At 43.9% G+C, this 27,570-nt stretch overlaps 1 protein-coding gene across 1 annotated transcript in view; it reads left to right on the top strand.

The window, feature by feature from the left end:
• MOXD1 (monooxygenase DBH like 1) overlaps positions 1–27,570 on the top strand; it is a 773,208-nt gene that overhangs the window by 212,844 nt on the left and 532,794 nt on the right. The gene's annotated exons all lie outside the window — the stretch shown is intronic.

Here is a 27,570-nt window from a genome sequence, read left to right as displayed (position 1 = left end):
TGTCAGACCCTGTAACTCAGGGCATCGGTGTACCCAGGGCCTACCAGGGGCTGAAGCATGTATTATGCCACCCCTGGATGGCCATCTAAATCTGACACAACTGGCTGCGCGACAGCTGGGGCAACGTGGCGTACTCGCCCGTTGCTTTAGGTATAGTATCCCTATATCTAACCCTAAAATGGACACCCGAGTTCCTATCAGTCACTCCTATGGCAGGCCTTGACAATCCTGAAGGCAGAGTGCGTGGAATCGTGTGAATTGGGCTCTGGCACGAGCTGAGCCCGGTTGCAGCTTGCGGAACCAAGACCCAATGGCTGTTCCATGATAATGCGTACCATATAGGTAACTTCGGTATCGCGTTATCAAGACATGTCGAGTAAGGTGTCATAGGAATCGGGATGCTGACCCCTCACCAATGCTGGCGACGAGGTTAGCATTCCGCCCTTCTAGAGGGACGCGACATGTACGTAACTGGGAACCCCGGTTAAAGTTAACTGAAGCCTCAGCTCCACAAAATGGATGCTGCCACCACAGACACGAGTCTGACCTCCTGCTGCTGGGAGTCCTTCCAGCGAGGAGAGCTTGGACAAAGGGTTTCCTGTCCGGGGCGGTGTTCACACCATCCCAGACAGGGTTTTGTGTATCCCGGGTAGGCAGGGCTTTACAAGAAGGTGACTGCGGAGTGGCACCCCGGTGCTCACTACGCATCTGCCGGCTAGAACCAGTTCCAGGGGCACCAGCCCCTGACCTGGGGAAAGTCCGGCAGGGGAGAGGGGTGTAACTACCCCCCTTCCTGGTCCCACCCCTAGGGCAGGACCTAGTCACGTACCCACCCCTTTCTTTAGGATAAAGGCAGGAGCGGGGACCCTTCCGAATTAGATAATCTTTGAATCAAGAATACTTTCTACGAAAGGACCTCTCGACTCTTCTCAAGATTTCTCCCTTGTGGCTAAGGAGTAGTCACCCTGCATCCGCAGGCACCATCTAAGAACTCTGCGATTTGCTGCAAGTCCTTCCTCAGGAATCCGACTGCCCAGCTCGACTCGAACCGGCTTCCCTGGCACCTCTGACCTCTACCCACATCGTCAGCTCAGTTGAGATCCGTGGGTGCGACGAGACCTCGAGGGACCGGCCATCATCAAAACCTGCACGATTTCTTAAACCAGCACGACCGCCGAGGGATCCTCTGGTGAGTGCTTTGGGGTCCGAGAAGCCCCGACCCTGAGCAGCTCCAGCACCGAAGTGCAGCCTCCCAGCATCTCCACGATCTGCGTGGGGCCCTTCTGCTCTTTTTTGTTCAGCACGTTGTCTGGTCACTAGCCGCTGGCTTGCGACCTTCTTGACGACACCCGACAACCAACGCTGCTGGTCTGGTTGCTCCAGACTGGCCTTTGCTCCCTTCTGAGAGAGGAGCACCCCGGACCCTCCTGGTCCACTCAAGACGCCATTTTAGGTCCACCACGTGGCCCTGAATTTGCCAAGGCTTGTTGCCCCAATCCTGGGCCCAGCGACGCCGACAGCATCAATCTTCGTGGGACAGCTCGCACCTCCATCCTGGTCGCCGACAACGCCTCCTGGTCCGTGAGACTGCAGAGCCTAGCGCCGCCCACTCACCTAGTCGAGGTGACGATCATCCGGTGCCCTCCTGGTACCCTCTGACTACTGGCTAGTAGTACGAACTTGGTCCCCTCTGCTTTCAGGTGTCATCCATCTCTGATCCAGGCTTGGATCTCTACGAACTATTTCCACTGGTCGCCGGCCAGCAACTCCTTCCTTCCGGCTCCTGGCTCGTCAGCGAAGACTCTCGACGTCTGTAAAGACTTGTGCAGCCGCAGCCCTTGGGCTAGGTAACTTCGGCATTTCGGTGCCCGCATAGCCTCCTTAGTTAAGGGTCCTGAGTCCCTATCGCTTCCGACTTGCCTTATCGGGTCCGCCCGAGACCACTAAACTTTCCGTGCCCTCGGGCACTTGTATTGATTGTGCACTTGAAGTATTTTCCTAAGAGTTTCGTTGTGTGCTTAGTACCCTGTCCTCATAAAGAGTACAGGGCTGTTATGATTCTAATAAATACACTGTTTATTTTCATAACACTTATGTGGTGTCCTTTCACTTGGTGTTCAAGGGGTATGTGATGGTATAACAGCTAGCTTAACACGCCCTCTAGAGTTTAGCCCGAAGACTGCTCGTATCCACGCTACTAGGATAGCTGGTCTAAGGTTGACTTACAACCAATTACCATAAGGGTCGTTTGGACTGATGCATAGTGATCACTAGAATAGTGAGCACTGCATATCAGGCCAACTTCTCACAGTGGGATTTCCTGAGATAATATTTTGGGTTTTCTAAAACCGTTGACAATTTGGAATATCTCTTTTTGATTACTATTAGTCGACTCAATCAGATTTGTATAATAATTTGTTTTAGAAAGCTTGATAGAGATATGGTAGTTCCTCCTAGCCTTTTTATAGTTTTCCAGATCATCACTCTTATAATGGCGTCGCCATTTACGTTCTAAGAGTCTCACTTCTCCTAGTGTTACTTTTAGAGAGTTGGTATACCAAGGAGCAGATTTTTACCTTTGTATACCAATTTTTCCTTGTTTCTCTGAAGGCAGAGAGGCCTTTGCCTTGTCCAAACCAGTTCTGGTCAGTCCTGGAGCACTTTATTTACCTGACTTCTTCCTTCCTTTGAGAGAGAGGGGCAGAGTCGTCAGCCGCCCAGGAGGGGGTGGAGCCAGCATTGTAGAAGGCAGGCACAGCCCTATTCAGGCCCAGGTGCTATCCCCTCCCACCACTCAAGGTGCAGATGGAGCTATTCAGCCCTGGGCTGACCCAGTCAGCCTCATGGAGCCACCCCAGCCCCTGTCGCACACAAACCAGGCAGTCAATTCACAAACAGGCAACGGCACACAAAAAGGTCAGACAAGAAAACAGCCACTTTCTAAAAGTGCTGTTTTCAAACACGGGATTTAAAAAACATCCTTCCTAAAAGATGGGTTATTAAATTCTGAGTTCAGGGATACCAGATTTTAATTTTCTATCTTGCTCCTATAATAAGATATGTGGGTAAACATCATACACAGCGTTCCATATTCTACCTTATGGGCAAGATAGCCTTTCAATAGTGAAAAACGAAAATGGCTGTAATTCACTATCAGAGCATGTCACCCACACCAGTACATGCTCTACCATTCACATACACTGTACCCTGCCCAGGGGGGTACCTTGGGCCTTCCATAGGGGTGTCCAATATGTACAGAAAGGGAAGGGTTAGGCCTGGCCAGTGTGGACACTGGTCAAATCAGCATGGCAGTTAGCAACTGCACACAGGCACTGTGGTGGCAGGCCTGAGACACAATTTTAGGGCTACTTATGTGGGTGGCACAATCAGTGCTGCAGGCCCACTAGTAACATTTGAATCACCAGCCCTGGCACACTCAGTACACTTTACTAGGTACCTACTGGTAAAACAAATACGACAATCTGGGATAACCAATCACAATAACAATTTACCTAGGGAGCACTTGCACTTTGACACTGATCAGCAGTGGCAGAGTGCCAAAAGCATCTAAACCAGCAAAAACTAAATCCAGCACAGCGTCAAAAATACAGGAGGTAGAGGCAAAAAGTCAGGGGAACCACGCCAAAGATGCAAGGTCTAACAGACAGCATTTAGATAGATTAAAATCACCCCATCAGATAATAGTCACCCTATCAGGGCTGTTCCCTAAAAATCAGAGCTAAAGCTATCTAGTTCCCAAATCAATAAGACTGGATAGTTAGCAAAGAAGGTAAAATAGAAATTTATCAGCCGGAAGGTGGGGTATCAAGGAAAGCTTATTAACAAAATTTGATAGCAGGGTGTAGACTGCAGCTCAACAGTTGTAACTTTAGACAAATTAAGAGACATAAGCTCACCCAGCCCACCCTTTGGTTTCCCAGAGAAAGAAGGTGCAGCTGGAACACAGAAGGACTGGAAGCCACTTACATAATAGTTCTTTAGAGACAATGTATCTTGGCAGCACACCACAATGGCCTGATTAACAATTTCTAGACAGTCTTTATTGCCCAGTTTCTTGTTGATCCCAGCTACATTCCGTGAAAGAAACTATAAGCCGCCTGGCCTGACTAACTTGGAATGTATAATGGTGTCAGATTACGAGGCCCCAGTAGAGTAAAGTTCACCCAAGGCCACAGGGGTGTGGGTGGAAACTAATAGTGGAGCAAGTTAGTCATTGTCTGAGAGGCCAGAAAGTGGTGCAAAACAATTCTCGTGCACATATGAATCTGATGGTAACTGGACACAACAACCTCCTGCCTGGACACCCCACTAGTTTGCCTTGATGGAAATACAGGGTGATAGAAGAAACCAAGGGGGAGTGCACAAATCTAAGCATGGCCAGTAGCTAAATAAGAAAAGCAATGAAGTAGGGAGTTAACCAGCCAGGGTCTTCTAAACTTTATGACAACACAACCTCCAAGGATAGACTTGGGGGCATGCCCTTCTGATCCAACCCTTTGAGCCACGCAAATGTTGTCCACCAAGTCCTTTCTCCAGCCTGATTTATATACGAGCCACTGGGCGACTCTCTGGTTTAGCACTTGACAGTCTTTAGGGGGGCCTTTGCTCGAGGGGAAAAGCCTCTGAGGTTTATAACCTATGGTTTACAGGTGAAACCGATTGGTGACCGTGCGCGGTAGAAGTGATTTTAACATAACATAATATAACAGGTGGGGGTAGTTGCAGGTGGGCGGTGAAAGTAAATCCAAAAGCTTCATGTCCCCAAGATATCACTTTTATGCTGTTGTACGCTAAGGTTTTAGCCTTGAACGGTGTTGCCATGAATAAAATGTGTGAATGGTTGGCTTGGACATCTGGGCATTGGATGGCTAGTAGCACAGGGGACCGATGTGGTACTTGATGCATTGAGTATAAGTGCAGGGTGGGCATTGGGTTGCGTGGGCGGATTGGAGTGAGTCTGTTGAGAGTTGAGAGGATTGTGGTTGTTGCTTCAGTAAAATTTTCACCCCCTCAATTTATAATCCAATTCCTTATAATAATAACAACTTTTTACTCAGTATTAACCTCTCCCATGGATATATTCTGACAACTTTCTTATAATATGTGCAGGAGATATTGACACAGTAGTGAATTTTGGTACTTGGCTTAGTAACCACGACTCATATCTGAAATGTACTCGCACCATTGGAGTAACAACAAAAGCAGTTCCTGATTTACAAATCACACCAACTGAAGAGGGGATACAAACACAAGTGTATCAAAAACCAACAAGCAGGAATAGTCTCCTCAGACTTGATAGTTTCAACCCACATACTTATAGTGAACACTTACCCTATGTCAACACCTTGGCATACATCAGAACTGTTCTACCACATCAAAAAATAAATGAACAAGCACTTGAACTATCTGACATATTACATGCCAAATAATATCCTGAGCGAATGATTAGGCAGTCCTTGAAATAGCATGCAGCAGCAACAGGGATGCATTTTTAGAATCATATGCCAAACCAGAAGCAGGAAGGATAGCTTGTGTTCCACTTTCTCACTTTTATCGAATAATGTACAACAAGTGAGCTCCAGACAATAAAGAGTATTCAAGGCCACTGGCATCTCTTGGGATTCGAACCTGTTCTCTTACAAGAGTCAGAACATCAAGGATATGGTGGTACATACATGACTCACTTGGAAGAAACCACCAGAACACCCTGATATCCCCCTATGTGGTCTACCTCCAGTAATGGGACACTACTCCTGTAGAAGATGCTCTATATGCCCATATATACAGGCACCCATAGATGTAGATCGAGGGACAACGGGACAGCGGTAGATAAAAAAAAAGCACAGTAATTGTATTACTGCTGACGTCATCTACATGGTGTCATGTCCTTGTAATCTCTGGTGAATAGGAATGACCACAAGGAAAGTTAGGACTGATATACTCGAACACCGGAGTAATAGGTGTAGACGCAGCACTACAATGTATGGTTGGACGGTGGATTCCCCATTTTGTTTATTGACATTTAGTATTATGCTTCAGTAGTCTCATGGTAATTTAACAGTAGAGATGCGCCATGGCTCTCTCCATAATTTATATTTCTGGCACGCACAGTGTATACAAGGATTCCTTTCCACTGTGTTTACCAGAGGCGCATGTCAGCTATTTCCAGTGTCAGATGCTTGACGTGCATGACACACATGACATTGCACACATAATGATGTCACATGCTGCGCTCCTCGGAGGAAGTAGTGTGTTTTCTCCCCTTTAAGCCAATCTCCCGGTCTGCCAGCAAGATTCCGATGTGACGAACACTCAGTAGAGTTCACCCCGAGTCTACACTTGATGAAGTAAATAATTCTATCCTGTTTCATATAAAGATAGTTCGAAGTGTCTCTATTTCAGGAGACATGGGCTTGCGATCCCATCTTCCTCCCAGGCTACTTAAATTTTTCCATTCCAGCGATTAGAGGTGCCAGGGGTCGACCTATGGGAGGTTTAACAGTTTGGGTCAAACGAGGTTTACAAATTAAAGTGAAAGTGCTGGACTTGGGTTGCAAGGATATCCAATTGCTAAGAATGGCATCGGATAAGTGGGGTGCGATAGACATATACAACATTTATGCTAGGGGTACTAATAACAGGAGCTCCCTCACCCTAGGGGCCCTGTCCACTTCGAATCACAGTCCCTGGGAAACAGAGTGGTAGTGGCTAGTGATCTTAATAGGACCTTCGAACCGTTGGATAACACGGAAAATCCATTAGGGCAAGAGGAAGATGTCCAATGGGGTGTCCCGACTCTAAACCTAACTCCGGTCAAACGGTGGACGAAGGATATATTGCTATTAAATGCAATGTGCCTGGAATACGGGTTGAGGGCTCTTAATGGAAGGACAAAGAGTGACCAGGGAGATGTTTGTACATTCGACAATGGCCACAACAAAAGTAGAATAGACTATGTCATTTGTAGCCTCAATTTATGGCAGGGGATATGCGATACGGAAATAAAGGGAAGATTGGAAAGCGATCACAATCCCCTTTGTGTCACCCACACTTGGTGGACGGCCATGCCAGGCAGTTCACAACCTCGTGGTGGAGTATTACCTGTTATGGCCAATGACATGCGTAGAGTCAAATGGCCAAATGTGCTGGCGAATGTAGCATCTATGGACTATATAAGTTCCGAGGTGGATGCTGCAATCGCCGCCATGGAGATAGCAAGCTCCGTAATTCCTGGGTCTAGCGTAATCACAGCCATACATGACAAGTTTTTCTCCCTTTTAAAACCACACTTCATGAGATCGTCCAAGGCAAATAGGAAAGTCCCACCCAAACCGGCTAGGTGGTTCAATAAACAGTGTAGGGCAGCTAGATTAAAACTGGGTAGAGCAATTAGAAGCAGGGATAGGGCTATGATTGGTGTAGCCAGGAAACACTATAAAGTTAGTGTTCGCCTTGCTAAGAAAAAATGGGATGAAGAGTATTGGGATGAATTGCTGGAGGCCTCAGGGGCAAGGGATTCCAGGCTTTTCTGGAAAGTTGTGAAGTGGGGTAGAGGTGGCACCCCAAATAAACCAGATAACAACGTTGACGAGGCATCCTGGGTGGAGTATTTTAAACCCCAGTACGCTGAGATTAGGGAGGCCGTGGCTCTAGAAGCAATTCCAGTAGTATTCTGTACGGAAAGTTTGTTTTCCCCTAAAGAAGTAGAATTGGTAATTTGCTCCTTACAAGGGGGAAGGGCACCGGGTTTAGATGGGATACCCTCTAACATATTCAAAAACGATAAAGTACGGTGGGCCAGGTATGTGACCCTACTGGGAAATGCAATAGCAAAAGGGGCTGTAATCCCAGAAATATGGAAGGGAGCAATAATTATACCCATCTACAAGAAAGGTGATCGGTCACTCCCGGCCAATTATAGGCCAATAAGTTTGATTGCCACTGTCCCAAAAGTGGTAGGGAAGATGGTGGCAAACAAACAGATGTACTGGGTAGAGGAGAACAATGCTCTTTCCCCTTACCAGGCAGGTTTCAGGCGAGTAACCAGTACGGTAGACCAAATATTCCGTTTCACTATGTTGAGGTGGGGGACGGTGCTCCTTGGCGAAGGCAGCCTATACGTCACTTTTGTCGACTTGCGGGCTGCCTTCGACCTGGTCCCAAGTAGCAAGCTCTGGACAGTTTTGAATGGAATGGGGGTACCGCCTGAGTTGCTCACTCTGATAATGAGGCTTCACGAGTGCAACTTTGCCAAAGTCCAATGGGGGCTGAATGGGGAATCCACTGTCGACTTCCCGGTTGAACGGGGGGTACGACAGGGATGTGCAATGGCACCCTTGCTCTTCTCACTATTTATTGATGGAATTGTGGGTAGAATGTTGGACGCAAGCGTGGATGCACCTTCGCTAGCGGGCATCAGGGTCCCGATCCTGATGTTCGCTGACGATACCCTAATTGCGTTCAAAACCCCGGCTGGACTGCAGCGTGCTCTAAATATATTTGATGTTTTTTGTGGGGAGCATGGCCTTGAAGTTAATGTTGGCAAGACCAAGCTGATGGCCTTCTCTCAAAGGCGTAGACCCCGACCAAGGATATCTCTGAACAACATTGAGCTCGAGGTAGTAAGTGTCTTTACCTATCTTGGGGTTGAGATATCTAGTAAGCCAGGTTGGTCCCACCATATAGAAAAGGCGGTACTGAGGCACCAGCAGATTGCAGGGGCACTTCGGGTGGAGCAAGCAAAATCAAAAACCAAGCCTATAAAACCGGTTCTTCTAGTCTATGATGCCAAAGATATAGGGTCAGCCCTATATGGGGCAGAAGTGTGGGGTTTCGAGAGGTTCCCTACTCTACAAACATCAGAGAATAGGTTTCTTAGGGGAATTACGGGTCTCCCGCAGAGTGCGCCATTAATCCCGCTCGGTCTTGATCTAGGGAGGAGATCTGTTAGTGACCGAGCTCGATTAAGGCCTATTCTCTATTGGAGACGGCTATGGACAACCCCAGAGATTCAACACTATGCCGACGGGTTTCTAGCACTGATTAAAGCAGATACCTTCCATAAAATATCATGGTTGAAGAAACTCAGGGTCGTTCTGGGTGAGCTTGGCCTCCATAATCTTTGGGATAATCCATCTGGGGAAGTATTCCCAAGTAAAAACACCATTAAGAGCCTTTATTGGGATTACATAGAAGAAAGACTTTGGAGGAGTACAAAATCTGAAACAATGGGGGGAAGATTTTTGGAAATTAAAATGAGACCTGTATTAGAACAATATTGGGACAGTATTACTGTCCCAATGGACAGGAAGTTATTTTTTCAGTTAAGGTCGGGTTCCCTTCCCCTGAGATCCTTGACGGGTAGGTGGCGGAGCTCGAGTACCTCATGCTGTCCGGTGTGTGGAGTAACTAATGAAAGCGTAGGCCACTTTTTATTTTTGTGCGAGGCCTATGCTATCCCAAGGAGAGTATGGTTGGCCTAAGTTTGTAGAAACCTTGGGGCATCTAGTGGTGTTGAGGGGCTAAGAATCATCTGTACCTCCACTGACCATTGTGCTGGGAACAGCAAAGTACTTGGGGTGGGCATGGTCCATTAGGCAGAGGGGTTTATCTGCTAATATGAATTGATATTGTTATATAAATTTTAAATTACATTTTTCTTTTCCTTTTTCTGTTAAAGCTTGCACAATTGTTTTAAATGTATTTATATGTATGAAATATGGATTTTAATTTACATGTATTTTTAATTGTATGTTTGTGCTTTTATGAGTATATATCTCGAATAAAGATTTACAACAACAACAATATAAAGATATTTTCTACCGAACAACCGGTTCATACTAACCCACCTACCTTTATGGATTATATGTTGGGTCACATTGTGTGACTACAGGACATGTCAGGGCCTCCATGAGGGGCTATATATCTAAAATATGGTAACACTGTAAAATTATGTGTGATTCATATTTATTTAAGAAATTGAAAGAGATGCACATGTATGTGCAATTTCAATTTTTAACTTGCATTGTTCTACACACGTTTGTTATCTTTTGCATTGTTTCACAATAACCACAAGTGCTGCATGGAATTGCTGTGCTGAGCCTCTTCCTTATGTGGCATCAAACAACTTATACCTGTCAATTGACGCTGTAGCCCAGGAACCATGACAGAATCCTGGCAGTTTTTTCATGTGTTAGATATGTCTTTCTCCCTTTATCTTTCAGGGTCTATGCTACTGACAACTGTGGCACCTCTCCAGGGAGTACCAGGCTCTTCATAAACTTAGAGTTCTTGATTGTGAATGATTGTGGTTGAGAGTTGCTATACTGAGGGATCTCAGTCCTAAATAAGGCTGCAAAAACTCTACAGGACCATAAGAAAGGCAAAAATATGTCTATTCCAGGGACTTGGAAGCAGTGACATCCCCTATAGTCCCTGGTATTCTGTCTTTAATACCACACAGGAAAATATCACTGACTAAATCATAGAGGATGGGTTTCATTGCAAGGGATTTTTAGTTTTGCAACCAGATCCCTGCCCTAATCAAGAGGTGGGCAGATAATGACCACCTACCCATCCGCCCCATAACAAACTGCCGACTGAGATGACACTATGATGAAGCATGACACATAGGTTGGCGGATGAGGATCTGTTTTAAATTTTTATAATTATTCTAGACGTTCACACTCCTGTTGGTAGGTTCCTTCATATAGGCAATTGTTTGAGAACCTTCCAATAGACTATTCCTCTGTCCCAATTTTACAATCATGAACATTTTCAAATACAGAAAAATATCCATAATTTATATTTAGCTTTGCTTCACAAATGAAGGCTTACCTACCCCCAGTTTACCAGTTTCTTCAATAATTTCTCTTTTTGCTGATAACAGAAACTGAGCCACACTCTACTAATGAAAAATAAGCTCTCTTTTGTTAAGAAATTGTGCAGATGTTTTTGGTTGTGAACAATTGAAAAGGAGTTAAACTTTTACAATTATTTCATTGTGAGTGCTGTTCTGATGATTTCTGCCCAAAATCGTAAGTTTTATCAGCTCTTCATTTTCCGGTGGGTCAACAAGACATGCTGCACCAATAGAGAATAAATAATTAAAAAGTCATGGAAGGAGTCCGTGCTCTCTCCTCAAAGCAATTCCCACAGTGTGGAGGAGGCGGGAAGTAAAGCCATGTCTCTCTCTCACTGCGAGCATACCTCTGATGTTTATCACTGCCCGTCCTCAGGGGCAGGTTGTGGCCAAGTGATGCAGCTACAGGAGAAAGCGCGCGCTCATGCCTCCATGAAGGTTTGACTGAAGACACGCAGAGGCACGCTATGATTTGCAGCTTATTAGAGCCAATAGCAAGGTGTAATTTTTCATAATAAAGTAGCAAGGGTACAACAAAACCAACACGACAGGCGAATGTGCTTGCGTTTCAGTTTTTCACAGCAACTCTGAGGCATTTTCACAATAATTGGAAAAGCTTGTCATTAAGCCAAGAAGACTAACGGCACACTTCGTCACTTTAGAAACGCAGGGATGCACCATATTTACTAGAATACCGGGCAGCCCTGCGTTTCTCCCTAAGTTGCCGCCAAATTTAGCTGCCTAGCGCCAATGCAGGCCCCCTTGCACCATAGTGCAAGAGTGCCTGTGTTGAGGGGAAGATAGTTTATGGGCAGGAATGTCCCCCTTCCTGCACATAAACAATCTTTAAATGCCGTTTTGTAACCTCTAGTGTGCTACTTCATGCAGCAAACATAGAAGCTGCAAAAAAGCATTTTTTTAAATGATTGTTTATGTGCAGGAAGGGAGACCTTCCTGCACATAAACAATTATTGGCTTTTTGCTCTTTCTAGTGCGCTGCACAATGCAGCACACATGCAAACAGCAAAAACAAGGAGAAATAAAGCATTTCTCCTGTTTAAGACTAGGTTTTCCCTGTTCTTAATTTTGGCGCTGTCTCCTATTGACACTGCGCCTGTAAATAGGAGGTAGCGTCAAAATCAATGGGTGTTGCAGTGAAACATCCACCACAACACCCATTGCCCACCCCTTTCACGCTAAATGTAGCTTGAAAGGGGATCTTATTTACAAGGCGGTGTTAAGCCACGTTAAGTCGCTTAACGCTGACTTGTACATAAGGCGAAGCTCCTATCGCCACCACACGTCACTAAAAGTGACATTGTGGTGGCAATAGGGGCTGGTAAATATGCCCCTCAATATAAGTACGGGGCTTCGCAGGACTTTACAAATATTTTGGAAAATTTGTGAATCATGAAATCATTATATATGTTTATAAATATTGAATAAACACATAGGGTCTGAGTTACAAGAAACTGACGCATCTGCATAGATGCATCAGTTTTCTTGCGCCAGTGCCAAATGTCCTTGCACCAACATGGATGCGCTGTATTTACAATATAGTGCTCCATGGGGTGCAAGGATTAACAGATGTGTCAGAAATGTGGATGCACCTTTTGGCCCAAAAGTGACGTATTGCTGGAGTTGCTCGTGAAAGTCACGCAACTCCAGCAATGCGCCACAACAGATATGTGAGTCCCATTCAAAAAGCCCTGCATCAATCCTTATGCCTGGTCTGAGGAGGCGAGGAGGCGTACGGATTTTGACGCAGGGACAGCGTAGAGTGATGCACTGAAATGTTGTAAATTTCATTGTGTCAGTTCTACATGGCTTTTTGTGTGGGAACGCCCACCCTGCATACATTATACCTGATGCAGGTATAATGTGACACAGGGCTTTACAACATGATGCATCTCCCTAGATGCGTCACGTTGTAAATTAGCCCCATTGTTTACGCAACCGATGGGTCACAAGAGTGACACAACGGTGGTGCAAAAGTGTAAAAGTGTTGCAAAAGGCATGTAAATCTGCCCCAGACGACCTAATTATAGGCCTGGGTCAAATTATCTTTACGCTGGCACAATCTGACGTAAATTCTGACATTTCCTGTCCCCCTTGCTAGGCTAAATGGAAATTGCACCATTATACGATATGCAATTTTCCTTGAGTTCGTGGAAAAATCAAATTGCAGGAGCGTCATGACTATTCACGACCAGAATAACATTTTCAAATTGGAATAATTCAATTATTGTGTGAATCAAATAAGTTTGACGAGAACGTTTTTTCTGTGGTAATTCCTTGATTTTTGTTGCAGGTAATTTCTGCCTTATTTCTAGGACATATTTTGAGCCTTTGATTGATGTGTGATTCTTATGGTCTTTTTCATTATTACAAAATGGCACTAAAAATAACTTGCTTGATTTGGTATTGCATAATTTTGCTTAATTACTCCGCTAATAATGAAATAATACATTCCTTGATTCTTAATACCGATCCGAATGTCGCAAACCCAGCCTGACACTTTCTCAATTGCTAATGTAATGAGCAGAAAAGTAAAAAAAGTTCCGTAGAAGGTGGTAATCAAGGTAAGGAAATATTTCAAAATCGCAGGCCGCACTGCACATTAAAAGGACAAGTTACAGACTAACATTCTGAGAAAAGCCAAGCTTTTCATTTTTCATGCTTTCCAATAGGCAGCAGAAATATGCACTCAAAATAAAAAGTACACCATATATATTAGCAACATTTAAATGTAAATAGGATAAACCTAGTACCACAAAGAAGTGTGCAACAGACTGAAGGTTAGTTGGGAGGGGGGAGCACGGAATAGGTGGAACTATACGTAGCCTTCTTTCTTTGCAGGCTGTGAGGCTGAAAGCCGGTTTGGAAGTAGGGAGTAATCTTTGACCAAGATCTTTTGCAAAATACTGCCATAATGAGATTGCCACATCACTGGAGATCAAGCAGAATTGTATAGTATACTAGACATAAAATAGTTCATCAGATCATTTAGTGTAGTTCAGAAATTTCACATCAAGGCAGTTTGAATATAGGACTGAAGTAATAACTACTGTTGGACTGGCCTTTGGGGCAGTCAGGCAGTAATGAATGGTTAGCTGTTGCTTATGCTAAGCAAAGTTGGCAGTAAGATAGAGTGCTAGTCTTGCTTGTTATAAGCATGCTGATTTAAACAAGATTACACATTGATGCAGAGCCACAAAGAGGCGTCGGCTAGAGAACATCAACATTTGGCCCTGGGACATGATCTGCAATGTAGATCCAATTATTATGCACTCTATAATGAGCATGCTTCCCAAGAAACAAATCGTATCGTTCTCCCCCGCAGGGCCACGCTCGGCCATGTCTATGCTACTTTTCCCATCACAAGGTGGACGGGCATTTGCCTTAGACAGCATCACACAGAACTACCGGGAGCCGGGGGATCCGGCTGATACCTGGTAGGGCTAGTTGAAATGTGTCTAGAACTGCCATGTACCCGCAGATTACGCTTTGTTGGAAGGGCGATGCCTTGTAGTTTGGTCTATGTGGGAAACACTTAAAGGGGCAGTGAAATAGAAGAGGACCCAGGGATAGAATGATTCAGCGTTATATTCTTGGCCCTTGCATTGTTTTGGGATGTGAGTTTGACCTGTGTGGGAATCAACCATAGTTTATCGTGTTAATGGAAGGAAGATGTATTCTTGTCCTAGACCAGAGTAGACCTAAGTGTGTGTAACTTACAAGTCTAAAAGAAATGGATACGTTGTGGTGGTTAAATCACAAAAGGATATTTAGAAAGTGGGGCTTTATGTTTTCTCCGTGGTGTTGCCTTGCTTTCCACTTTAAAAAATATATATTATTCATTAACTTGGAGGATTGTTTGATAAGGGCCTTACTTTCCATGTCAGCCTCAGTCTGTGCGGCTTCCAGTGATAGCCCTGCCTGCTGGAGCTAGTTTGCGCCCCTGGCAGAGCCTCACACACTGTTGCACGGTCGGCGGGGCTCTCTGCAGCAGCTGGCTGCTCTGCCCTTCGCAGTCTATTCCGTTTCACACGCCTGCCTTTCAGCCCGCTTCCCGTTTCTGACGTACCCCTTTCCTAGGAGACTAGGAGATATGCCATATCTGGGCTGCCAGGACCGAGCAGGGAGTGTTTCGAAGCATTTCTTATTATTACATCACGGTTTGTGTGGGAGAATGTCAGATTTCTCAATTGTTTCTCTCTAATGCGTCTGTAATTGGACAGAGGAACAACACTTTTTATTTATTAAATAGAAACACTTTTTTTTCATTTAAATGCCTGATAGTGGGACACTTTTCTCTATTGTTTTTATCTAGTTTTAAGAATCACCACAGTTAGTGCTGGTTGCCGCCGCCGTCGTATGTTCAATCAAACGGAAATGCCAGTGTTTATGCGCTGAAGTGACATAACTGAACTAGGTTAACATGGATAATTGTTTGACTTGTTTTTCACAACATGTAAATTACTTTGTGCAAGTTAACTGCAAATGGTGATCTCGAGACTGCACTTCAAGAAATAGTTGGCACCATCAGAAGGTAAACAAGGAGGCAGTGTCCTGAGCCCTCGCTGTGCAGCAGCACTGCACTCCCAGGTGCTTCCTGGGGCATGGAGCATGCTCATCAGGGGGCTGGCACGACACAGGCTGGCAGGCAGTGCACCAAGTCTGCACTGTGTACCATGCTCCACCCGTGCACTGGCCCCCCGCCGGCCACAAGGAGGCAGTGTACGGTGTCACCACCGTTCCCCGGCAGGGATACGAGCTGGCAGGGTGCGATCTGTCTTTTATTTTATTTTATTTCATTTATGCGTTTTTATATAGCGCAGACTTTACCCAAAGGCGTCAGAGCGCTTCACAGTAGGGTGGGCTCCGACTCCTCTGTGCACGTCAACAGGGTGGTCGCTACCTCGTGGGGACGTGCTGGTATCCAGGACTCTGTCTCCCCCCTGCGCTTAGCAATGACTCCGCAGGCGCCGGCTCCTCTCCACCGGCCACACGCACGAGTAACGAGTAACGAGTAAAAACGAAACTGAAACATACAAGCCACGCGACGTGAGCTGTCTACGATAGAAGCTCACACGTGCGACCAAATCCCAAGGCGCGCGTCGACGCGCGCGACCCAATCCCAAGGCACGCGTAGGAATCCGACTCTGCCATGCTTCTCAATGCTGAGCGTGGCCATCTCTTGTCTCCACTCGTTGTTGGCTGAGCCGACGGCTATAGTCTCGGGGCGAGAGCGCGCTTTGCGCTTTCGCCAGGGCGAGACCTAATGAATGTGTCTGCCCTCCAATACCTTTGGGTCAAGTGCTCTATAAGCACCTGTGTTCATAATTAAGTGCCAACCGAATTGCTTTATAAATCATACATTCACGCCCAGTCAAGAGATTTGGGTTAAATCCATTGTTCTTTTACTCACCATGCCACCCTCGTTTAGACCCAGCCATATGCAAATCGGCCTTGACCCTGCTCCTCAGTTCAGCCCGAACTGCCATACCAGGTCTTCCCCTAGACGGAAAACAAGCACCCTGGGACAGGTTTTGGGGTATTACCCCCTCATCAGCCAGGCTAGCCTGAATCCAGTAGCACAGAGAGCAAGGGACCCACGTCTGGGCATACCCATCCCATTTAGGGTGTAAAGTTAACCGGAAAACACTAGCTCAAATTAATACCTGGATTTCCCCTAAATAATCACTTTTAGCAATCTGCTTCACTAAGGAGGGCCACTTTTATTTTAGTGCCCGGCCTATTTGATGTCCCAGTCCGACCCTGGTAATCTAAGTATTTTGAGTTCCTACAGTAATTAATGATGTCTGTTGCAAAGTCATTCTGTGCCCCGGGCACCCCCCAACGTTTTTCTGACTGGTACAGTGGTAACTGACTCTGACTAACCCTATACTCTGACTAACTAGGCACAGGGCCAGTGCTATGCTGAAATAGACACTTAGAATTCAGTGAAAATACCTACATACTCTAGGGTACACTAAGGGTTGGGGTATCCCTGTGATTGGTATGACCTACCTGTAGAGCCCTAGTACATATTAGGGCAGGGGGGTGAAACTACCTATCAGTCCCTAGTGTAATAATAGGGCATGTCAGTTTAGAGGCCAGCAGCCCTTTCTGCACTTGCTAGTGTGCACAGCTGAAGCCTGAGATCTTTTTTTAAAGTGGCTGTGTGCTACAGGACGCTGTTAAAAAGTACATTGTGCCCAAACTCGACTTTTGTGTTTGGGGCACTTAAAAATGGTTAACCTACAATGTTTGGGCATATTAGGTACCCCCAGTGTCTCCCCTAGGTGTCCCAGTGGTGGGGTGGTCAGGTATCTATAAGGTGGACCCTCATAAAATGAGTTTTATATGCCCTGAGTAAAGTGAAATTGCACATTTCACTCACCACATTGTGATAAAGTGCTGCCCAAAATCGACTTTGGTGGTAGGAGCACTGTGGAGGGAGGATCTGCAATACTTTTACATATTCAGAACCCCTAAAGTCTCCCCTAGGTGTCCTGTGGTGGAGGTCCTATATATATGTAGAGTACTTATAAAATATGTTTTTGTAATCCCTGGTGCTGAAAAATTGGCTCAAGTCACTTCTCCCATTGCAAATCCCATGCCATAGGTTAACATTGGAAAAGGTTATTAGTTAATAACTGGACAAAGAAAAGTCGTACAACTAGGATTAACACCTTGGCTGCTCGAGACATTCTTCCCCTGTGCTGGTCCACAATAGAAACGGGTGTGGTCAAGAAGCACCCGAGAACTGTGCCTCATGACGAGCTGAGCTCGTCATGAGCACCGAAGGGGTTAAAGGACTCAGTAGAACGGTAATGATAACAAAGTTATAAGATTCCTTTTGTCTGTAAGTCAAAATTCAACCCTGCACTGCTCTGCCCTGATTGGTCAGAGTTAAATGGGTGAGCCTGGCTGCTTTGAAGAGGTGATTAATGACCCCTGGGGATAGAAACCCTCCAGGGGAGGAGAGGCTGCTGGACATAAGAATGCCAGAGCCAGGAGGAGGGTCAGTAAATAATGCTCTTCAAGGGAAGGGGAAGAAAAGCAAAATACATCAGTTTCATTTCCTCAAGGCAGATGCTAGGCTTAAGAAAGGAATGAGCAGATGCAAGGGGGAGAGACTATGGAGATTAGCCATCCTAGGGGTGGGTTTAGCCGGCTCTTCTCTCACTGCTGAAAATTCTGACATATTGAATTTTGAAAGAATAGTGGTGTCTGGGTTAGCACTTTGCCACACTCTGCTGGAAGTGGTTGGACCTTTGAGGCGAACCCTACAGCTCATTGTACAGGAGTGCCATCCTGCTTGACCCCAGAAAACACTGAATAAGTATCTTAGAGGGGCGGTGCCTCTCAGATCTGCTGCTTAAAACTTAAGAAAGCAAGACGGGCCATGCTGGAAGTCTTATGTGCATTTCCTAAGGCCTGCACTCTGCACACAACTTTTTGACCACTTGAAACTACAGCCCTGTGGATCAAACCTGCTTCATAGGAACTAAAGAGTGTTCGGAGTCAAGATGGCGCTTTGTCAGAAACCGTAGTGCACATGCAAGATCAGAGCTCCCAATGGCTGATACAGAGTGTACCGACAACCCCAGTGAAATGGTGCTGAGGCTCAAAGCATACTGAGACAAAATAGAGGAGAGGAGATGCTAGAAGAGAAAGTGGTAAAGCCGGTTTATAATCACATTTTTACCCTTGGTTCGGTGATTGGCTTGGACGTTCTCCGTTATATGCTGAAGACGATCCCCAAGGCACAAAAGTGAATTGATGCTAGAGCCTACCTTGCGGGGCGCACCAAGACCGGGTGCGATGCAGATATGGCTCAGAAGATCGCTGTGTTGTCGGCAACCGCTGCGGCTCGAGCGAGAGCTGCAAGATTGGCACAGCGGGAGATTGCTGAGCGGACTGTTGGGAGCAGCAGAGGAAATGTGGGGAAGGCTGCTTCGGTTGCAGGGACGCCGAAGCGTGGAGGGGCTACGGCCCGGAAGGGAAGCGCGACCGGCCCATCAGTGGCGGATCTGCTGCGAGGGCTCCGGGACTGCTTCCGGATCAGGAAGGGAAGCGCCAGGCAGAAACCCCCGACGAGCAGAGGACCACGGAGCTAACTGCCACTTTAGCTGGGCTGGTGCGGAACGAAGCTCCCGGAGTGGGGGAAACGCAACCAGATGGAGTCGCTGCCTCTGGCAACCTCGAGGCACTGACTTCAACGACATCCAAAAAGCACAATGGAGTGCTATCAACCCCTGCTTCCTGCACAAGTGCTCCTCACGAAGCAGACATTAGTATAAACAAAGGGTTGTATTCTCCTCCTTCTCTAACGATTGCAGAGAGTGATACTGGCATAGGAGATGATGGGGGTGTGACTAAATTGGCTGATAGTAACGATCAGGTGCAGATTTTACAAAAGCCGGCGTCTGCTCCTCAAATACCTCAATCTGTGGTGGCGGACCTTAATACAGTAATAAGTACTAGCAGTACTAAAGTGGCTGATTTGAAAAAAACGAAAATGGAGAACATTGATGTTAATGCAGACTTTGAGAAAGACCCTGGTGTTTTTTTCTCTTTTTCTGATGAGGCAGAGTGGTCTGATGATACCACGTCATGTCTGACAGATGAGATTGTTAGCGTTGAGAAAGCAGAAGCTCTTAGTGTCAGACCCAAAACGGCTTTGAAGAGGAAAAAGAAACATCACCGGGGGGACAGATCTTGCCTGGGACTATACCCCGACCAATCAACTCACTAGTCCCTCTTGCCTGGCAAATCTGACACAACAATCTGCTCACCCGGCCCTCGTAGATCCACCGGCTCCAACCCTTGACACTGTTCTTCAAGCTATTGCATCACATCTTGAAGAGACCTCGCAGGATGGGCGTTAGGCACAGGCAGCCCTACGTAAGGTAGAAGGTGTGGTGCGAAAGCTAACTAAAACTTGCAGTACTTTTGGGGCCCGACTGACTGAGCTGGAATCTAGGATGTTATCTAATGAATCAGAGCTCACAATGAATCAAGAAAGAGTAGAATCCCATGAATCTGAGCTGGCGGACGTCAGATGGAAACTGGAGGAGTTTGAAAACCATCAGCGTAGAAATAACCTACGCATCTTGGGGGTCCCTGAGACAGTGGAGGGGGGAGATATACGCTTATTTGTGGTTAATCTCCTTCATGACTCTCTGACCGAGCTTTTGGGCTGGAATTGGGATGTGGAGGTTCAGCAAGCCCACCGTATGACATTTAATTTGAAATTGCTGACGAAACCAGGGGCCTACCCCCGAGCTATCCTTGTATTTTTTGGCAATTTCCTGCTCCGACAGATGATTTTTGAGAAGGCCAGGCCTGAGGCTTAGCGCATTAGCAATGGGGTCTCCTATTTTGTGCGCCCCGACTTTTGCCATTCTACCGTCGAAAGACGGTGGAGGCTACGCCAGTTAATTAAGCCGCTTCAAGACGAAAAGGCACAGGCCTATCTTTACAATCCTGCACGGCTTAAGGTAATTTACGGGGGCTAAACAAAATTTTTCCTTTCTGAAATAAAAGCTAAAGAATACATCGATGGGCTAAATTAAGCTATTTTTGCAGAAATATGTGCAATGTGAAGGGATTAAGAATGAAATGAATAAGTACCTAAAATACTAAGTGGTTGTTCTCATACAGAAAAATATTACAGCCCGGCATTAGAATATATGATATGAATAATTCTGTATTTGTATGTATATAAGGGAAATTTTTAGATCGGGCTCTGATCATGTGTTTCATGTTCATCACAACCAGACTCTCATACTGTCTGTACGCCTCACAATGGGTGTGGGGGTGGGAGGAGGGAAGGGTGGGGGAATGGTGGTGGGAGGGCAGGGGGTAAAAGCACACAAAAAAAACAACTTCAATTTGAAAACGGAAATAATTACTGATATATTTAATTGTGCAATATTAATAAAAAACTAGCAAAAGGATCAAGATGTTCGCAAAAAACTGTCACAATGCTGGGAATACAGGCGCTCAAGAAATTAAATAACAAAATATAATGGGGAAAATAACGATATGTTCGTGGAATGTGGCAGGGCCTAATGATAGAAATAAATCGCCCGTCTGAGCGAAATAACTAAACAAAATTCTGCTGATATAATCTGTCTCCAAGAGACTCACTTGCCCTGGGATAAGAAAGATCTACTAAAAATTAGTGGTTATAATCTGTTGGCCTGCACCACCCAAACATCGAGTATCCGTGGCATAGCTATCTTAGCCAAAAATCTCCTTAGGTTAAGCAACACGTAAGGCAGCGGACACTCAAGGGAGGTGGGTTATTATAGAGTTGGCTCTGGGTATAACTGTTTGCTCAGTTTATGGCTCAAACAAGGATGACCCTCTTATTTTTGCAAATCCAGAGCTGGAACTTTCCTCCTGGTCAGGATCGCTTGTATTTTGCGGCAACCTTAATATTTCGTTGGGGTCTGCATTTAGAAAACAGAGCCAACAAAGGTATTCAGGCTGCAAACCAAGAGTATTTAGTGCTATCAGTCAGCTTAGAGATAGCTATGACCTTGTGGACATCCGACCTGGGGTACACATATTTTTCACATTCCCACAATAAATACGTTAGAATTGATGAAATATTAGTAACAAGGGACCTGTCTAATCAAGCAAAAGTCTTTAACTGTCAGAAAATAATTTCTGATCACAATGCCTTAATTCTCACAATTGATTTAATTAGTTTTACCAGACAACAATCGAACTGGACATTCAATAGGAAACTCTTGGTTAATAGAGATTATATAAACTTCATAACTACTTGGGCTCAAGGATATTTCGACACAAATCAATTCAGTGTTTCTAGGGGGGTGGTATGGGACTGCTTTAAAGCTACCCTTAGGGGGGAGACAATTAGTTATGTGGCTAGAATAAAAAAGCCACATGACAATGAAAACCGCCTACGGATGCTAGAACTAGCCAGAGCAGAGGAAGAACATGTCGCATTAATAACTTGTGGGGAGGACGGGAAACATACAATGCGCCGAATGCTACTATTAAAAACAGATCTAAACAGTGGGCTGACCCAGAAAGCTGCAGAAACCTATCGAGTACACCAAAGTAATATTTATGAGAATGGGGAGAGGGTTGGAAAACAACTTGCTCTGCGTACTCAACAGAACATTTCTTACAATGTGATTACATCTATTAAGACAGATGGCCACGAACATACAAAACCAGGGGATATAGTTGAAGTGTTTCAACAATTTTATCAAAAACTTTATCAAAAGGATAGTATAGCTGACGTGGATGAAATAAAAAAGATTTTAAGGGAATTTACAACTAATACAGGATGGAGTAGGGCCATAGATACTATAACGAGAGAAGACCTGGAGAAAGAAATTACTATTACAGAGCTACAAATTGCTCTATCCAGCCTTGCTTCAGGGAAAGCAGCAGGCCCCGATAAAATCCCTTTAGAGAACTGATACTGCCTTTCCTATTGGATTTATTTGTTGGGGTACAATGGAGTGGCATTCCGCCTGAGTCGTGGAAAGAAACAAATATAATTATCTTTCCTAAAAAGGGTAAACCCGCTGATCTTCCATTATCATACCGCCCAATCTCATTGATTAATTCTGATTCAAAGCTAAATGCTAAGATCTGGGCTAATCGACTGGGGAGGGTTATCGAACATCTGGTCTCCCCTCACAGCATGGCTTTATTCCCGGCAAGGGCACTACGGACCATACTCGAACAGTTATCTCACTCTTCAACATCATGTCTGGGACGGGGGGCCATATGTCGATGATCCTTTTAGATGCTGAGAAAGCCTTTGACCGCGTGTTGTGGGAGTTTCCGTGGGGCGTATTGGAGTTTAACAACCTTGGGCCTAGCCTTGTTAAGTCAATTAGAGCAATGTACCAAGAACCAACAGCTAAGCTTCAAGCAATGGGTATTGAATCCAGCGCAATTAGGATATCGAAAGGAACAAGGCAAGGCTGCCCCTGCTCCCCGATATTGTTCGCTTTGTACATAAATCCCTTGATTTTGAAACTTCTATAGAGCCAAGTAATAAAACCTGTTACTGTTGGTATATATGAAAGAAAAATATTAGCTTACGCTGACGTGGCAGTATTAACACCAAAACCGTCTGAAGCAATTACAGAAATAGAGGTTATCACACAGACATATGGTCACTACTCTGGATACTCCCTTAATAAGGACAAAACAATCATATTATGCACCGATAATATTGACTATGTTGATTCCAAAAAAAGCAGAAACAGCTGTATATCAGGGGTATGTATAAGTCCAAAGGTCCAAAATATGTGTAAACTTAATTATGAAAATCTAATGAACACCATAATAAAGATCTAGCACGAGTTAATAGCTTACACTTGTCAATCATCGGTAGGGGGAACTTTTAAAAAATTTGGATTTGGTCTTTCAATGTCAATAGCATTTCCTCATACGTTAAACCTAAAATGGTGCAGACCTGTTTTACCTCACACAAGCCAGACATCATCCTTTTGCAGGATACCCACCTTTCTACTCTGGAACCCAAAAGGTTGAAAATGGAGCGAGTGGTAAATGTTTTTTTCTCAGCATATGACCATCCAAACAAACGTCATCCTCTATTGAACCTTTTACTGAATATTGGAAAAGAGGAGTAGCAAAACACCTTCACAAACACTAGAAGATCATGACATTAGGTACTTGGTCTGATGCTGAAAAACAAAACTCCCCATTCAGAACCGGATACTGGCAGTAGGCTCAGCCTCTGTCCCTAATATAAATAAATGCACCTTTCTTTCCAGGATCAGTAGAATGTGCATGGACATGGGCCATGCACAACTTCTTACTGGATAGTAGAATGTGCATGGACATGGGCCATGCACAACTCCTTACTGGATAATATTGTAATATATCCACTGATCTAAACCTGGATATAGTAGGGACACCTGATTTGAGCAACAATTAGGATAGGCACATGATTAAATCTCTGATCATAAACTCTTGGACTCATGGCATTTACAACATTCCACAGCCAGGCAATACACATACTTTTCATTCCCACAGAGAATTGAAACACAGATTGACTTATTTCTTGTGACTACTGCTTTGATACCAAAGACAATGGGCTGCAGCATCGAGGTGGCCAGACAGCCTGACCATGCTCCAATTACAATTGCTTCTGGACCTCCAGGTCCTCACCCCACGGCACACACTCGGAAGATGAATACTTTTCATTACTGACAACAGTTTGCGAAGAAACAACTTTGCTCCCAAGTACAAGATCTTCTGGCCTTGAGCGCTGATTCAATGCCTCTTCACAGAGTTTATGGACCATTGAGAAACCTTGTATTAGGAGCTTAATGATACAAAGGCTCAGCTATCCAAAAACTGCAGGCACAAACCCAGAGAGAAACACTGGAAAAAGAAATCCTGGACCGGAATGTGTTTTATAAATCATTACCCATTGATGAAAAACTATGCAAACTCACCAAGAAAAAGTATGAAGTGAACACTATGTTTTTCTAGTCAGCAGATGGCTTTTTTGGATATGTGTAACGGTAAGCTTTTTAACTAATTTATGTTTTTAATGTAAGATGAAGGGGTTGTAGGAGCTTAATGATACAAAGGCTCAGCTATCCAAAAACTGCAGGCACAAACCCAGAGAGAAACACTGGAAAAAGAAATCCTGGACCGGAATGTGTTTTATAAATCATTACCCATTGATGAAAAACTATGCAAACTCACCAAGAAAAAGTATGAAGTGAACACTATGTTTTTCTAGTCAGCAGATGGCTTTTTTGGATATGTGTAACGGTAAGCTTTTTAACTAATTTATGTTTTTAATGTAAGATGAAGGGGTTGTAGGAGAACTGGGTAGGAAGAGTTTTATCTTTTATTTTATGATATTTGGTTGGATTGAATTTTAAATTTAATTATTTCAAAAATAATATTTTAGAAGAACTTTAATGATTTTTTTATATTTTTATGATTTATTGTGTACTTTGATGATTTTCATCTTTAAAATGTAAGTATTAGCATATTTATATTTCCTTTACAAACACCACTTGCTAGTAAATACAAATCATGTCTAATACAACATTAAGCGCAAGTGGTCTAATCATAGCTACTAGATTACAGGGAACTGAAATGGCTTGTGCATAGGCCTCACAATCACAAACTAGGCAAAAGAGAGAGGTTTAAGGTGGGAGTGGGGTGGGGGAGTGGGAAGGGAAGAGGGGGAGGGAATAAAGTAACACCCAAAAAGAATAAAATGTGAAAGAAATCAAATCTAATCTTGCTGATCTGCGACACTGCGTCTGACACATATTCATTATCTCAAAATCCCTCCTTACTGAAAACATACAAGTGTATATAAAATAATCACATTTTAAACCACAGGGATATAAACTTTACAAATATACATCTGAAACCAAGAGTAAAGGTGTCACCAAGACATGGTGTAAACCAGAAAGCCTAAAACTACATGTACATATTATCCATAACTTTAATAAGGATCTGTCGCTCACTTGTATATCCAATTCCTCTTCCTAGTTTAAACCTTTTGAGAAATTCATTTCCAGATTGATAATGTACCTTGACTCCATTCCTCATCTGGCTATAAGTAAAAACCTTAACTTACGTGCCACTGTATGTTTCTCATGGAAGTTGCATGCTACTGGGAACAAACAGTTCCTGTTTGGTACAGCTCTAAGGTGTCCAATACTTCTGTCCTAAACTGATGGATAGTACTCCGTATATAACTCAATTTACATGGACACACTAGCACATAGAGCACGTAATCTAATTTACATGTGTAAAAATTTTAAATATTCACTATTTTATTTGAATATGAAACACTATAAAAGACCACATTGCTGCTATGTTTGCAGGTTTTGCAATTACTACAACATTGGAAACCTTTGATTTTGGTTCCCATGATCTTCACTGTTGGTCACATTTTATTTCACTAGTTTGTCCATCAAAGAAGTTCTTCTTCTATAAGTAATACTCAGTTTAGGTACCAATACATTTCTAAATAAAGTTATCAGATAACCGTATGTGCCAATAATTTCTCTTCATAATTTGTTGTATTTCTTTAGATTGACTATCAAAAGTAGTGATAAACCTTGGTGTTTCCTCTGTCTTGCCATAGCTGTTGGAAAGATATATTAATTCCTTCCAATCCTTAGGAGCGAGCCTAGTCTTAGCCTTACTAAGAAACACAAATGATTACATTCTAGCTTAGAATCTATGGCTCATCTTCAGTTGTTCATGCTCAAAATCCTTGGTAATTCTGCAATTTCGGTTAATGTGCAATAGTTTTCTCTATTGTCTTCCGTTTCCTTACAGAACAGACTTGTATTTAAAGTATTTCCTGTGACACTGTTTTTCAAATCCAGGAAGTAAAAAAATTCACTTCTGATATTGCATGTGAACCTTAAGTTATAAGTATTGATATTCATAACCCTGACAAACTCAGTTTGCAAAGCTCTAGAGTCTGTCATCTCCCAGATGAAAAAAGATCAAGATTGTATCTTATCCAGGTCACATTGTGCGAATTGTATTCTCCACGTTGGTCTCCAAGACCACCTGCTCCTCCCACTAGATCATCACCAAACCGGTATAGCTGTGGGTGAAGCAGATGCCCATAGCAGTCCCATTACTCCAGATACAAATTATCATGAAACAGAAATTGTTTTTGTGGAGGCAGAATGAAATCATAAACAACAGTATCTCCATGTGTAATTCACATGCTAAAGACCTAGAATGTAAAACATGTTTACCTGCTTGTTCACAAATGAAGTGATCACTGCTTGTATAAAGTGTACATACATCTATAGTTGATGTATAAAAAATCTCTAATATCTTTAGCATATGAAGGTAATTCCTCCACAAAAGGGTATAGGAAAAAGTCCACATACGTTGATGTATTCTCTCAGTTAGTCAGTCAAAATTATTTATTCAGCTGTATGCCAGCCATAAAAGAGAACATCTTAAAAACATTTCACGTGATAAAAATGCAAATAAATCAATAGCAATAACAGTTAGAGGTAGCCCGGTGTCAGTCTCTTGTGGCGAGCTGGTCACTGATAAGTGTAAAGCTAAAACATATCAGCATTTTAGTCTGATTAATACCGGGCACAGGGTTTAACATCCATGAACAAAAACCATATAAGTGTTGAAATCAATTTACCAAGATAAGTAATATCATATTATATTTCCACATAAATAGTCTTAAGTCTGTAGGCATGCAACTATAAACAAAGGTGCACAGTGATCATTTTCCAACAATATTCTGATGCCTGACAGCTGAGGAAATATACTTATACACCATGATACAAATGAATTAATCATTTAAAAGTTGTAAATGATGTAGCGCAGCCAGAGACTTTCGAATATTTAAAAATAGTAAAAGTGATTTAAAAAAGGCACGTCTTATTTTCACATAAAGTTTGCAAAAAAACATAAAATGCAAGGTGCTCTAAACTAACTTTGAGTCACAAGGACACACATCCAAGTTAGCATCACAGTACGCATTACATGGATATGACACTAATAAGTGGGAGGTGCCCATCCCAAATCCTATCAGGTAAAACATTTTAGCATGACTAAAGTAGAAAGGGAGATAGGGCGCAATACCTGAAGTATAGACTAACAGAGAATGATCAACAACCCTTATTTTT

This window comes from Lissotriton vulgaris, chromosome 6 (genome assembly GCF_964263255.1).
Source record: "Lissotriton vulgaris chromosome 6, aLisVul1.2, whole genome shotgun sequence".
Classification (NCBI taxonomy): domain Eukaryota; kingdom Metazoa; phylum Chordata; class Amphibia; order Caudata; family Salamandridae; genus Lissotriton; species Lissotriton vulgaris.
This window is presented reverse-complemented; position numbering and strand designations above follow the sequence as displayed.